This window comes from Squalius cephalus (genome assembly GCF_949319135.1).
Source record: "Squalius cephalus genome assembly, chromosome: 10".
In the NCBI taxonomy this organism is placed as follows: Eukaryota; Metazoa; Chordata; class Actinopteri; order Cypriniformes; family Leuciscidae; genus Squalius; species Squalius cephalus.
Window position 1 is genome coordinate 29,234,749 of NC_137131.1, and position 14,761 is coordinate 29,249,509.

Genomic DNA, 14,761 nt, shown 5'->3' on the forward strand with positions numbered 1-14,761 from the left:
CCGCAGACATTTTCCTCTTTTGTTCTTTATCTACCATCTCTCTTTCTGTAGTCATTCGGCTAATGTCTGTGCTGTGCGCACTGAGCGCTCTCTCCTCTCCATCATTGGTAGACACGCCCCTTACTGCTGATTGGTTACAAGTGTGTTTTGGTAGTCGGTCCGACACAGTTTTCAAAAGTGTTTTTCAAAAACTACTGATCCCACCTTTAAGACATTGGTTAATGTGAATATCAGATATTTGTGTTGGTTCCTTAACACCTTTATCTTGTTAACACAGGAATGTGTTCTTTTCAGATCAAATATTTGAAATATTTTTCTTTCAGTGTCGAGAGTCCAAGTAAACAGAATATTTTTTTTAGATGAAAATGTGAAAAGATTACATAACAGTCAGTTAGTCTTAATAAAAAGCATCATTTAAATTCTCTGAAACCTGGGGGATAAGCAGAATGCCTGCTGTGGGTCTCCATATTTGTTTGTGTCAGTTTTCACATCTTAGACCGTGTTAAGTGTTCTAAGACCAGCAAAGAAAATTTAATTGATTTACATTTTGTGTTAGATACAAATTTATATGTAAACAGATAGTGTATGCATGTATTTTGAGATAACAAGGTTGTAGATTTTAGTTGCACACTAGTAGGCTATGCAGCCCCTTACGAAAATTAACCATGGTTTTTTTGTAGTAACTATGGTTTTTTTGTAGTTACCATGGTTTAACTATGGTTTTTGCAGTAAAACCATAGTAACTACAAAATGAACCATAGTTTAACTATGGTTTTTGCAGTAAAACCATAGTAACTACAAATTAACCATGGTTTTACTACAATAACCGTGGTTTAACCATGGTTTTTTTTATAGTTACCATGGTTTAACTATGGTTTTTGTAGTAAAACCATAGTAACTACAAAATGAACCATAGTTTAACTATGGTTTTTCCAGTCAAACCATAGTAACTACAAATGAACCATGGTTTTACTACAATAACCTTGGTTTAACCATGGTTTTTGTAGTAAAACCATAGTAACCATAAAATGAACCATGGTTTTTGTAGTAAAGCCATAGTAACTACAAAATGAACCATGGTTTTCAGTGTACTGTTTTTTTTTTTTTTTTTTTTTTTTTTTTTTTAGCAGGTTTTTGTTCAGTCCAATGTAAATATATCTGCTGTGCATATGTTGCACTGACTTGTTTGGTGAAAAAAAAAAAAAACAAAAAAAAAATTGTTTCAACATCATACGTGTATCTGCAAATATTTTTGTGAACAATCTGAAGAATTTTCTACAATTTGAACTATTTTAGTATTATGGCAAAGTGTACTAAAGTGATTTTATGCCCAACAGTAGTTGGTTAGACAAAAATCTGGTGATATGAATGAAGTGTGTGTGCCATTTTGTGATGAAGTGTGCAACCAATATGTAGTTTTGGTTGCAGTGCTTCATTTTGCATGATATATTAGGTATTTTGCAGTTTGGGTGTGTGGTTTTGTAAATTGTGTTAAGTATTTTAATAAAACCAGGAAAAAAATAGTTTGCAAAATTGTGTGTTAGCAATTGGAAAAAAAGATGTAATTGTTCTCACGTGCAGTGATAGGTCAAATTACTGTTTCATTCATGATTGGTTGATGCATTGAGTATGTGGCATAGCAACCAGACGCTGATTGGTCGAAATCGCTTCAGCCAAGGAATTTTCCGAACTGACAGCTGGAAGCAGGCTATCGTTACACGGACGGTCGAGTTTATTGTTTTAAAAAAAAAATATTTAACTTGAAGAAGACGAAATTTAAAGGTGAGTTCTGATAATTTATGTTTATATGTAGTTCACAAGTCGAAAAATATAAATGTTATAGCCACTTGACGTTAATTTAGCGAGTTAAACTAGCTTTGCACCGAATGCTTTTTAGCCATGTTTGACTTGTAAGTTATAAGTTAGACTTTTTAATCTTTGACTAGTATTAAGTAATTGCGTGTACACATAATATGGCGTTTGTTCTCCATTATCCACTATCACTGTTAAATGTTAACTTTGCTGTTAGGCAACATAAATCTGATTGCCCAAGGTCGCTGCAGCCGTTACTGTTACTGCATTTTCAAATAGATGGAGAGCGGGAACTTCGGAGCACGAGCACCACAACAAACATGGCTTCGCCCTCTCTTCACAGAGGCCGGACCCGAATTATAAGATGAAGAGAAGAGGAAATTCAAAGGTGGGTTTTATGTTTATGTTTAACCAAATAACAAATGTATAAAGCGTTACAACTTAACATGACAATAACGAGTGTAAATTGTGTAATTAGGTACGAATCGAGTCGGTGATAACCGTCTGCAAATATATTTTAAAGCAATTGAGTTTCTGTGTCGTGAGTACAAATTTAATAGGTAATTATTGTAAATGAATGCTTAACCAGAGGTTCCATGCTGGTGTACTTTACATTAGTCCACAATACTGTATGCAGTTGAACAACGTGACTGAAGACCACTGAACAGTGCACAGATAAAATAGTTGATCACTCATTCTCTGTGTTTAAATGATTGCAATTAATTGACCTGATTCTGCCCTAAGTCATATACAGGTCATTCATTTTAACAGTGAACTTTGTTGAAACTCAGCAAATGTGTTTTTGATTTTTAGATCATGAAGATGATGGGGTAAACTACCAGTGCTGGTCTCACTGATCATCACACATCTGAAAGTCTTCCTGCATCCTCAGCTGTGAGGCAAGTATCAGTACAATGAGTTATTTGAGTTTCTTAAAGGGATACTCCACTCTTTTTGGAAATAGGCTCATTTTACAACTCCCCCAAAGTTAAACAGTTGAGTTTTATCGTTTTTGAATCCATTCAGCTGATCTCCAGGTCTGGCGGTACCACTTTTAGCATAGCTTAGCATAGATCATTGAAGTGGACAAGACCATTAGCATCTCTCTTAAAAAAAATTAACAAAGAGTTTCGATATTTTTCCTATTTAAAACTTGACTCTTCTGTAGTTACATCATGTACTAAGACTGACGGAAAATGTAAAGTTAAAGAGAGCATCAGCTAAAGCCCGGAGTAAAACCAGAGTAAATCTGGGTTTGGCGTTTGTCAGATGGCGGCAGATGAAGTTTGAATTTGGATTGAAGAGCGATGCAGAGTTGGCCACGTTTCTATTGGACAGGTACAATAATGTAATACCTCATTTATCACAGGGATGCAAACAGCGCACTTTTTGGCGCCTCCCGCTTTTTTCACGTCAGTTTGGGTGACAAATTCATCTGAAGCCTATTTCATAGCTTAATGTGAGGGACAGAAGTCTATTTACATCATTAAAGTTTACGAAAACTCGTTTTCCCTCCTCTGCGGCTGTCAATCATTCTCCATTCAGTATTCAAACAGCGCGCGCGCCTCTTCCGGTTACAGCAGCATACATGCACGGTAAAACTCTCTCCAATATGATATTCACATTATAATGCTTGATCTGTAGAGAAAAGGCTTTTTATTAAATAAAAAATAATAATAACATTGATTTAGGAGTAGGATTTATTTCTGCGAGTAGGTCAACATGAGAACTAATGTTATGCAAACAAAAAGTGTCTCCGCCTACTGGGAAGCAAAGCTGTCAATCAAACTCCGTTAGTAACCGTTACCAGTGTAATTCAACTAATTGCCTATAGGTGGCTCCAAGTTGCATAAGGCACCTTTAAGATCTTCATTTGTGTTCCTAAGATGAACGAAAGTCTTACAGGTTTGGAACTACATGAGGGTGAGTAATTAATGACAGAATTTCCATTTTTGGATGAACTATCCCTTTATTTACTTAATTTAAATTCTGAAAGTATCAACAATATTGTCCATGTGACTTCTTCATCTTATTTTTTAGTGAACTTCTTGCCTTTCATCATACAGTAGCCCTAGCTCTACTTTGCACATTCAAGAGTGCATGACAAATTAAAGTTAAAGCAATATTTTTGTGTAAACACAGTTTCTCAAATGTGGGAACAAGCTTCTATCATAAAAGTGCACAGTATGGAGAGGATTTGTGCTGTAAAATAGGGTTACAGCTAACATTGAACTTTTCTGGGTACTTTATATGAAGCTTAAGTGAATCATTTAAAACTGCTGTGCTTTTTTGTGAAACTGTTGTTTTCTTATCTGCATTTCAGTCATTCCAGAAAATGGACCGAGTGCATGCTGTGGTTGAATTAAGGTGTTTCCAGGATTCCTTAAAGGTATAGTTCAGCTAAAATTTTTTAAAAAAAATCTGTCATTAATTACTCACCATCATGTCGTTCCCGTAAGACCTTCGTTCATCTTCGGAACACAAATGAAGATATTTTTAATGAACTCCAAGAGCTTTCTGTTCTTCCATTGGTAGCCTGCGCAACTAATAGCCCCAGAAAGGTAGTAAAGACACCATTGAGGTAATCCATGTGACTCCAGTGGTTTAACCTCAATTTAATGAAGCGATGCAAGTGGTTTGTTTTGCGCAAAACCCCCCAGCATAATTTACCTCTATATTTACAAAATAATATTATGTAAAGCACATTCACGGAACAACTTCCGGTCTTGAGTCAACACAATTTGCATATGTCGCAGTGCACCCCCTACTGGATTGCAGGTCAGTATTTTTTTTTTTTTTTTTTTTTTTGCAAAAACAAGCAAAGCACCGGCATCGCTTCATAAAATCGGTTAAACCACTGGAGTCACATGGATTACTTCAATGATGTCTTTCCTATCATTCTGGGCCTTGAATGTGTTAGTTGCATTGCTCCCAATGGAGAGACAGAAAGCCCTCAGAATTTCATTAAAAATATCTAAGATGAACGAAGGTGAACCGAAGTGGGAGAGGGAGTGCGCTGTGATTGGCTGCCGTGAGAACCTGGCAGAATTGAATTTGAATCTAAAATCTTGTTCCGTATTGTTAATATATTTTGACATCCACACAGAATTGTCAATCCATGCACGTGACAGGTCTTAAGCATTACATTTAATGACATTGGACAATTTGTGACTGTCAAAAATGTAATTTCTAATTATCATCTTCTTTAATACAGACGCGAGAGTGTGTGAAACCATCAGCTGTTTGCCAGGTAAATAGTGAAGTCATAGTGAATACCATTAATAAACATATAATGATTATATGGTATGTACTGTATATCTACATTTTTTGTATTTTAAAATCTTTTTTTTCTTTTTGTTGTCCCCAGTCTGCCAAAAAAAAAACTGTCCAATCTATACCAACATGAGAAAAAGAATTCTTGGACTGGAAGAAAGCGAGTTCTATTGGCAGTTCGAGTGTATTAGTGGTAAGTACATTTACAAACCAATTAATTTTTGTCTAACAAATGTCAGTATAACTCCCCAAAATATGATAAACATTAAAGGGATAAGTAACTTACCAAAAAATATTTTATATGTCGTCATCTACTCTCACGTTTTTTCAGACCTTTATGATTCTGGAACAAAACGTGAACTTTGGAAGTAGGGGTGTGCGATATGACGATGTTCTGGGGCCTCTGTCCCAACAAACTGAACAACGCGACGTATATTCACATAAAATGTTAGCGCAGCGGAACGGGACACTGCAGTTCATAAAAAGTTCATAATTTGCATGTGCTGTAATGCCTTGTCGGTTAAACATTTAATTCGCGTGCTGATGCGCTGTTATAACGTGTGCGTTTCTGAGCGCCTACACGTGAAGCTCACATGCACTAAAGGCCTGTCTACCAGCGCCTGGATACTGGACTAAGTTATCTTTCGAGTCTTATTGTGCTGTCAAATACACACAAGGTTTACATAAACAAAGTCGGTTATGTCTAAAGTGAACGCAAACTAATAAAACAACAAAATGCAAAGAGAAAATCACTCACTGCTCTTGACTGATAACTTTAATAGTAGCTTTAAGTATAAATGTATAATTTATCTTTATAAGTCTATGTTTTGTTTTATTTTCATATTTGTTCATTTAATTACTTTCTTCAATGCTATTGTTAAATACACCTACTGTAGCTGAAAACATAAAGCACTGTATTGAATTTGTATATTAAGTTGTGTATGTGTAATGTGTAGCTTTCATCTTAATATTTAATAACAAACAAAATAATGACTTTTTTTATCTTCGCCCCTGTCTTCCATTCTTTTTCATTTTATATTTTGTTACCTATGGCTTTTTTAAAATATGGACATTAGTTTAGTTTGGCTGTAATGCTCAGTCACAAAATAGTAAAACCAACATAAAAAAGAATCGTGATAAAATCGTGAATCGTGATTCTCCTGAAAAAAAAAATCGTGATATGATATTTTTGGCATATCGCCCACCCCTATTTGGAAGACTGTTCTGATTTGTTCTTTCCATGTAGTGAAATTTAACAGATATTTTTTTTAAACTGTAAAAGGAATGAAAAATCACCATAAAATAGGTCCACGTGACTCATGCACTGTTTTCCAGGTTGAAACAATACAATAGCTTTGGGTGAGAAAAAAACCTTTCTTGATTATGTTATCATGCATTTACGATTGAATTGAGTGTCTAGAGCTCTATTCCTTTGTTGGTTACAGATGTCTCTACTCAAACCAATACTTTCTCCATCTCATTTTCTCTTTCGTGAAATGATGTATATGTGAGACTTGTACTTTTTGTTCTGTTTAACCTTTCAAGAGTATAAGTAAAGGAAAATACACTCAGCTGATCATATAATGTACATTCTTTCTGCTTGGCTTTTGGAGCCCTAATAATTTATGGGTTATTTATGAAAACACTGGCTGAATGGACATTATTGCACTTGGACATTAGCCTATTACTCGGCTACTCAATAGTACAGTTGAGTATTCCAGCAAGCCGTGTGTTAATGTGGTGTGTATTCTTCTCATTTTAGCTCCCATGTCCATTTGGGCTGAAGGTCAAGACAGAACCAAACCAAAGCTGGACTGTAACCTACTGGCCTATATGACAGACTTCATACTGACAACTACTGGCATGGACGCTGCATCACAGAATTTTCATCCCCCTTGAGGAGACTGCATGTCTTCATCTCTTGTTCATCCCCCATGAGTAGACTCCATGTGTTCATATCTTGTGAGTGGATATCATTTTAAACATTCTTCAAAGAACTGCTCATTTCTTCTGAATTTTTTTAGTAGTATATGTAAGAATTTTCCATTAAACTTTTAGTAATGTTTTTAAAAACCATGGTTCGCACCAAAATACCACGGTTACTACAGTCATAGTTAACTACAGTTTTACTATAATATTACTACAATATAACTGTAGTAAAACCATGGTATCAAAACCATGGTTTTTAAATACCATGGTTTCCGCCAAAATACCACGGTTACTACGGTCGTAGTTAACTACAGTTTTACTATAGTAAAACCATGGTTAATTTTCGTAAGGGGCCAAATATTATTTTTGTCTGGACTATTAATAGAGCTAGTTTTAATCTCTCTAACTCTCTGAAAATGTTGAGTCAGCAAAGAAAAGATCCGACTAAGATAAGAGTGAAGACCACTTGACATGTAGCTCATCACGTGGCAGAAGTCAAAGAAAAGAGAGACTTCTGAACATCACAATTCAAAGGCTATATAATTTGTAATAACAGATGACACATCACATGCTTGTAGATAGTATTTATTATATTAATACTCATATCTTAATTTTATTTTGTATAATGTAATATGACTCCAAGATTAGTATTATGTACCAAAAGAAAAAAAGAGCACAGTCTGTCGATATTGCGATACTAGATACATCTTAATAAATTTAGATACAGAAGCTATAACACTTAGAAAAATATAGTTTACCACAGAACATCCATGTTAGTGGCTAAAATTTAAATATGTGATCCCTCTGCTTAGGTCCTGTAGCCTATATTTTAGTATGTCTCTGTGTGTGTGTATGCGTGTGTGTGCGTGTTTGTGGGAAATATATAAATACTATGCTGAGTACAAGCCCAGAAAAACAGGTTTTTGTCTGCTGTCAGTTTTAGTACATAGTGCATATTTTAATATTATACAGCTGGACCATTGTTTGTGTGCATTTGTGGATGTGTATGATTCAAAGGAAGTCTGGCATAGCCCATCGCACAGAGACAGGCTCACGGCCAGCAGGTGGAATTGGCTAGATAATGGAAAAATATGTCATGGTAATACAGAACGAGAGAAAAAGAGAGAAATTTTAAGAGTGAAGACAAAGAGGAGGAAGACGAGAAATGTGATGGAAAAGCTGGTAAAGAGAAGGAGGTCATCTTAGAAAGAAAGAGACTACTGTTTTGCTGGAGATGGAGTCAGGTATGGATATGTGTGTATTATTTCACCACTATTTGGAATGGTGTGTGTGTTTGTGACTTGTGTCTGAGAGTGCATTGGAATGCGTATGTATTGTTATCTATCAGCAATAAATACTTAATAATAATGAAATTTGTGTTTTGTGTTGAAAAGATGGAGTTAATTTAGTAATTATGATCTCTGGGGCCTGAGACAGCATTAGAATGCAGATCTGAGAATATTGGGTCACCTCTTGGCTATAACATTTTTTAAATAATAGAGTACAACAGGGCTAAAGGCACACCTTTAAAAAAAGTGCTTTTCACTCCTCCCATAGTGTATGATTGCAGAAAAAATATATATGTTTGTATTGAACATTGCTGGAGAAACAGATAAATAAATCACCACACACACAGGGGAAAATGCTCACCATCATGGGGCATAAGGCACAGTATTGTTACAAATACTTTAGCTAAAATAATATGTTTTTAATGTCTTTAATGTCTTAGTTAATACTTGTTCAGAACAATCGCTTTAGCAAAGTCTGTACTATTTTCTGTTTATTTTGATAAAAAAATAATTAATTTTTGTTCAATAAATATACTGTCATTATGTCACGGTTGTGTAGCAGTATTAAGCACACGAATAAGACGATTAAAGTTCAAAGCAATGTTTAATAATATCCATAGGTAAATCCAATGCACCACAAGACCTGGGGGCTGTTCCATAAAAGACGCTTAGAAAAGCGGGGATTAAACTCCAAAACCGGACTTGAATGAGCCTAACAAATGAGTTGGGGCTAAAGTGGTTCCATAAAAGGTAATTGAAGCTCACGCAATCTCACTAATTTGATCCAGGTTTATCTAGTCTAGATAATTGCGTGTGCACGCATTTCTTAAGCAGCCCTAGAGGTCGATCGTGGATCAAATCGATCCACCATCAAACAGCGTATATTGTGTGCTGTTTTATGCGTTTGTGACATGTTTTTAGAATGTTAAACCTGTGTGTATTTTTATGATAGCAATAACTGTAAAGGGACTATTGTAATGGGGTAAATCAAATGTAGGCTAATATACTGTCAATTACTAAGCTCAGATTCATCTTACCAGTTAAAATTTATACTCTGCTTTTGTAATTATTTATTTTTAATTTTGTGATTTTAACTTCTGCTTTACAAAGCTTTTTTCAGATTGTGTTCTAATGTTCTTCTAATAATCATAAACATGTACTACAGCTGCCAAACAAAACCAGAGAGAAATGTATTCATAAATCTTTAAAACGATCTAATTAAATCTTGGGCACAAAACATTCTATATACATTCGTATATATATTGTATTTAGGCCTATCTATATATATATATATATATATATATATATATATATATATATATATATATATATATAGGTCTACATTGTCTAATTTATCATTGTAGCCTTATTTAAGTTGATTTTCTGTATACAGTGTATTTATTTTTGGACTAATAGTTGTTAATAAAGTCCAATAATGGTATGAGAGAGTGTCAGTGTTCGGTCAGTGTTAGAGGATCTGTGTAACAGCTGAGGCTTAGCCTGACAGTTAGCCTGCCCTGGACCAGGCTAGTTTCCCAGCATAAGTTGCCAGGGTAACTGAGTTTGAACTATTTTAAGTTTGCTTTATGAAACAGAATCCACCGACAATAAGCCTGACTAACCGAAATAAGCCTGGCTTATACTCTAATCTTGGTTTATGGAACAGCCCCCCGATAAAAAAGACAAGGGAGCACACAAGAACTCATATACAACTGAAAACAATGATGAGCACACCTGAGGGTTGTTCCATAAACGACGCTTAGAAAAGCGGGGATTAAACTCCAAAACCGGACTTGAATGAGCCTAACAAATGAGTTGGGGCTAAAGTGGTTCCATAAAAGGTAATTGAAGCTCACGCAATCTCACTAATTTGATCCAGGTTTATCTAGTCTAGATAATTGCGTGTGCACGCGTTTCTTAAGCAGCCCTAGAGGTCGATCGTGGATCAAATCGATCCACCATCAAACAGCGTATATTTTGTGCTGTTTTATGCGTTTGTGACATGTTTTTCCCCTCAGTTCAAAACTTACATTTTACAGTTATATTCTCCATCTGTAAATGTTCGAAAGTCATGCAAATGTATCCATTTTGCTGCTAATTTTCATATTGAACGAGCGCTGCTGCGCGCATGCGTGCCAAATAGGAGCGCAATAATTCTGACTAAAATATACATTTTGCTTGGAAAATTAATATGCGATATTTTATAACACTAGAAATATCTTCTAATTATAATAATTTATCTTTAGGATGTTGGATAAGTTGCACTGAACTTCAAGCAAACAGAAGTACTTCAGTGAAGTAGCCTATAATTCAGGGAAGATTTTTTTTAAGAAACTAAATATATAGAGATACAAAATATAGTTTTGGGTATAGGACCTATGCTACTTAATAAAGATGATGTATACTTATTTAGAATGCTGAAAATTACTGCTTTTAATGCAATATTTTTTTGGAGAAAGCAAGAATCCCCAGTTTTAAATGAGTAGATTTAGTTTCTAAAGTACATTATGGAGAGGATAACATTAAATTAAGAGCAAATGTATACATTTTGAAAAGATATGTGCAACTCTAAAATGAAAGAATATTCCATAAAATAAAGGAATATATACACAGCAAAATCCCCAGTGTTAAATTAACACTCCTCAGTGTTTATATGTGTCCACACTACAGGGTGTTAAAAATTAACACTGAAGCAGTGTTGAAGTTAATGAGTTAATTAAGTTAACACTGAAGCAGTGTTGAAGTTAATGAGATAATTAAGTGATTAATTAAGTGATGATTGGCCATTAGTGGTGACACCTGATGATAACAAGCAGACTCACTGAAGGAAAGAGAAACAAGAACAGAAAAAAGAGAAACACAAGAGCTACTGACTTCGAGCCATTATTGCACTTATTATTTTACCAGTTTGACTTTATTTCTGTCATACATCTACACACGGTCTTATTTAGATTTAACAGAAGTTTAGATGGTAATGTTTTATGGAATGTTTCGTTTCATGTCACCATTATGGTGACCAGTGGTTGCTTTAGTTGGGCTCTTGACCCTTTACTATTTAACATTAGTTTTTCTCTGGCTGCTCCAACTCTGTGCTTATAGAGCATATGTGTTGTGGCAAGAGTAACTATGATTTGGGCTGTGTTTCCTGAAAACATCGCAAGCCTAATTTGATCGTATATACCATTTGTTGCAGTTGGTCTGCAATCAAGTTAAGTTTAAGATGCTTTTGGAAATTCAGCCCTGGTTATGTTTCGATGTAGTGATGTCCGGTTCGTGAACGAATCGTTCTTTTGAACCGGTTCTTTTTAGTGAACTGGTCGAACCAGTACACTAAATCGGACTGAATCGTTCGAAACAGTTCGCGTCTTGCGTCAGCACTGATCCACAACAAGTTACTAAAGTTACTCACTTTCGGACATGCCTGAGTCCTGACAGTCCCTTCGACTCAAAATAAACCAATATCCCGGAGTAGGCATATATGTTACTCCAGTAAATCCAACAGTTCACTGAACTGAGACATGTTGTGCTGAGAGAGGTGATGAGCACGAGCAGTTGATACTGAGCATGCGCGCACTACCGAACGTACAGGTACAGCGGTTCTCGGACCACCAGTACAGAACCGAGAACTGTTTCTTTCGGACACGTTCGATACAGAGAACCGATGAGCTGATGAGCTGAGCATGCGTGCAATTCTTTCAGAGGGACGAAATGCATGATTCTTAAGTATTTTATTGAACATCAATAAGTGTAACAAAATAAAACATGTTAGAAACATGTTTATCACATCGGCTATTGCCTTTTCACTGTATTATTTTAAAGATTGGAAACACAATGAATGGATTGTAAAACTACACATTTATTATTATAGGCTACTAAAACATTATTTTCTGGAACAGATCATTTAATTTCTAAGTAAGTTGATATACATTTTTGACGTAAACTCTTGCCAAGGTTTTAAAGGGTGCAAAGTAAATGTTTATAATGTGTTAATCAAAACATAACATACTGGAGACATGCATCGAGTTTTTAGTTTTGTCGACTGAAGGCTCTATAGCCTAGTAAGGTTTCAGTAGTTCTCAGCTCACACACAGGCATACGGTTCTCGAGTCAAGAACTGGTTGTTGCAGCAGTTCTCGGATCACCAGTACAGAACCGAGAACTGTTTCTTTCGGACGCGTTCGATACAGAGAATCGATGAGCTGGAGAGACTGCGCATGCGTGATCGCACCGTCTCTGAAACGAACTTTCTTTTGGCCAACTGATGCTGTGTTTATACTGTCTATGTGCTGTGCTGAATACATGAGCACGGGTGAACCAAGGACTTGAATGAGGGGCTGAATTCGGCGAAATGTAAGTTTATTTAATTACAAATAAAATAAAAATGATGAAGAACAGTTTATTCACTTCAAGACATGTAAAACATCCGCGTTTGCGCATCGCCTTAGGCAGGCCCGGCTGCAGAATGAAATGACTGAGGGGGCATGTGAAATTGTTAAGGGGGCTTAACTTTATACCATCAATGAACAATACACACTGATAACTTGCTTAGTAAAAAAAGATAAGCCAGCGTCATTTATTATGCATATATTAACCCTTTCACGCTTAATTTTAATATTCTAACTGACTCCCCATAGTGAGTTTTTTCAAGGCGACTGTTATTTTAGAATTTAGAACGTTCCCCCTTAATGTTTCCATGGCAACGCGTCATATTTGTCACGTGACACACCGCGGATGTATCGCTTTTATTTCCTTTTCCCTTTTTTATTCAAAATATTCACAAACTTGCTTACCATATCTGATATTCCGATTCTCAAAAATGTGTTTGTGAGTGTGTTTGGTCATTTAAAAACCTTTATAAATAATCTTGATCTTGAGCTATAACGTGAGATGGCTAACGTTAGCTGTTTCTTTGCGCCGCAGTTCAGAGAATCCTGTGAGTCATCAATTTCTCCCGAAATACATGCAAGAAAGTGGAATAGAAGAATAGAGTAAACTACTTTATAGTTACTTCCACTGTGTTTGTCTGATATGAATAACACACGTCGGCAAATTATATTTGAATAGATTGTTATTGCTGCTTCCACAGACATCAGTGTGTATTTTACAAACTCCAAATGTATTGTTTTACTAGTGCTTAATGTGTTTTTAAATGTCTGAAACCAAAAATAAACATTGTGAGGTTGAAAACACTGCATAGTTGTGATATATGACAGCGCTGAGCGCGTCCGACTTTGGCTCAGCGCCAGCCAACGCGCGAAAGCACAATTTGAATCTGGCAGTTATGTCGTCACTCGTCACTGAACATTCTAAATCCCATATATGGGACTGTACCGCTCAAAAGGTTAAACATTTCATTTGTAACCATGAATACAAAAATGAAACTGAGGGGGCACAAATCAGATCTGAGGGGGCAATGCCCCCTTTTGCCCCCTCGTGGCGCCGGGCCTGGCCTTAGGCCTACTACAGGGTTCATTTTCAAAACGTAAATGTAAGAAACCTATCCAAGATGATTATGACGATGAGTACTATTATTTAACTTAAGTTATGATTACAAATGCCTTTATTTGAATGTATATTTATCCGCCGGGATGATAGAATTGACGTCATTACGTGATGACGTAAAAGAACTGGTGAACCGGTTTTTTTAACCGGTTCATTGAAACGAACTGTCCGAAAGAACCGGTTCGCGGAAAAGAAACGGACTTCCCATCACTATTTCGATGATGAAATTACTAGTGACCTGATTCAATAATGTCACCCAGCATTATAAGCTGATTATCTAATTGTTTTATTAATTTTTCACTAAAGTAGTTACTTCCAGCAATGTTTTAAAGATCTGAAGGATTTAAAATCACACACTGACATCAAGAATCTACATATGAATCTCAACAATGGTGACAATCAAACAAATGCTTAGTGTTGCAATGCATGATGGGAGCCACCAATCAGAATGCATCAATGGCTGACATCATGCATTGCAGCATGAATAAATTATGCAGCTGAATTGTCCTGTAATTTTCATTGTTTGCTTTTATTTTGCTATTGTTTTGTTCTGACTTTAGTAGCTTGTTTTGTGATGTTCAGAGTTGATCTGTTTGTCACTAGTTTGTTTATTGTCACCATTGTTGAGACTCATATGCTGATTCTTGATGTCTGTGTGTTTAAACACAATAACTTCTTTGCTCAAAGTATTTTCAAAATTTTTCATATTGCTGTTGGATCTCAAACTGTAGAATCTCAGAGCTACAATCACCAATACTAAAACGAGACATCAAGCATATAGTCAAAAATTTAGACTCTGAATGACATCAGTGAATCAGGACACTACATGATAATGTCTTTATCATCAAAACATATTGTGAACAGGTCATGTTTTCTCTTGCAGTAACAAATGTGCTTTATAAACACAGAGTTGTAGCAACAAGAGAAAAACATATATTAAAAAATGAAAAGTGTCA

At 35.6% G+C, this 14,761-nt stretch overlaps 1 long non-coding RNA gene across 2 annotated transcripts; it reads left to right on the top strand.

The window, feature by feature from the left end:
- The first annotated feature begins 1,543 nt into the window (after positions 1-1,543).
- LOC307166481 lies at positions 1,544-5,062 on the top strand. 2 transcript variants are annotated; one of them, XR_013822635.1, is made up of 4 exons: positions 1,544-1,782; positions 2,030-2,200; positions 2,626-4,201; positions 5,036-5,062. It is a non-coding gene; the product is annotated as an uncharacterized lncRNA (long non-coding RNA). The 2 variants fall into 2 exon arrangements; XR_013822636.1 differs by lacking the exon at positions 5,036-5,062 and having other exon boundaries at positions 2,626-4,616.
- Positions 5,063-14,761: the final 9,699 nt, after the last annotated feature.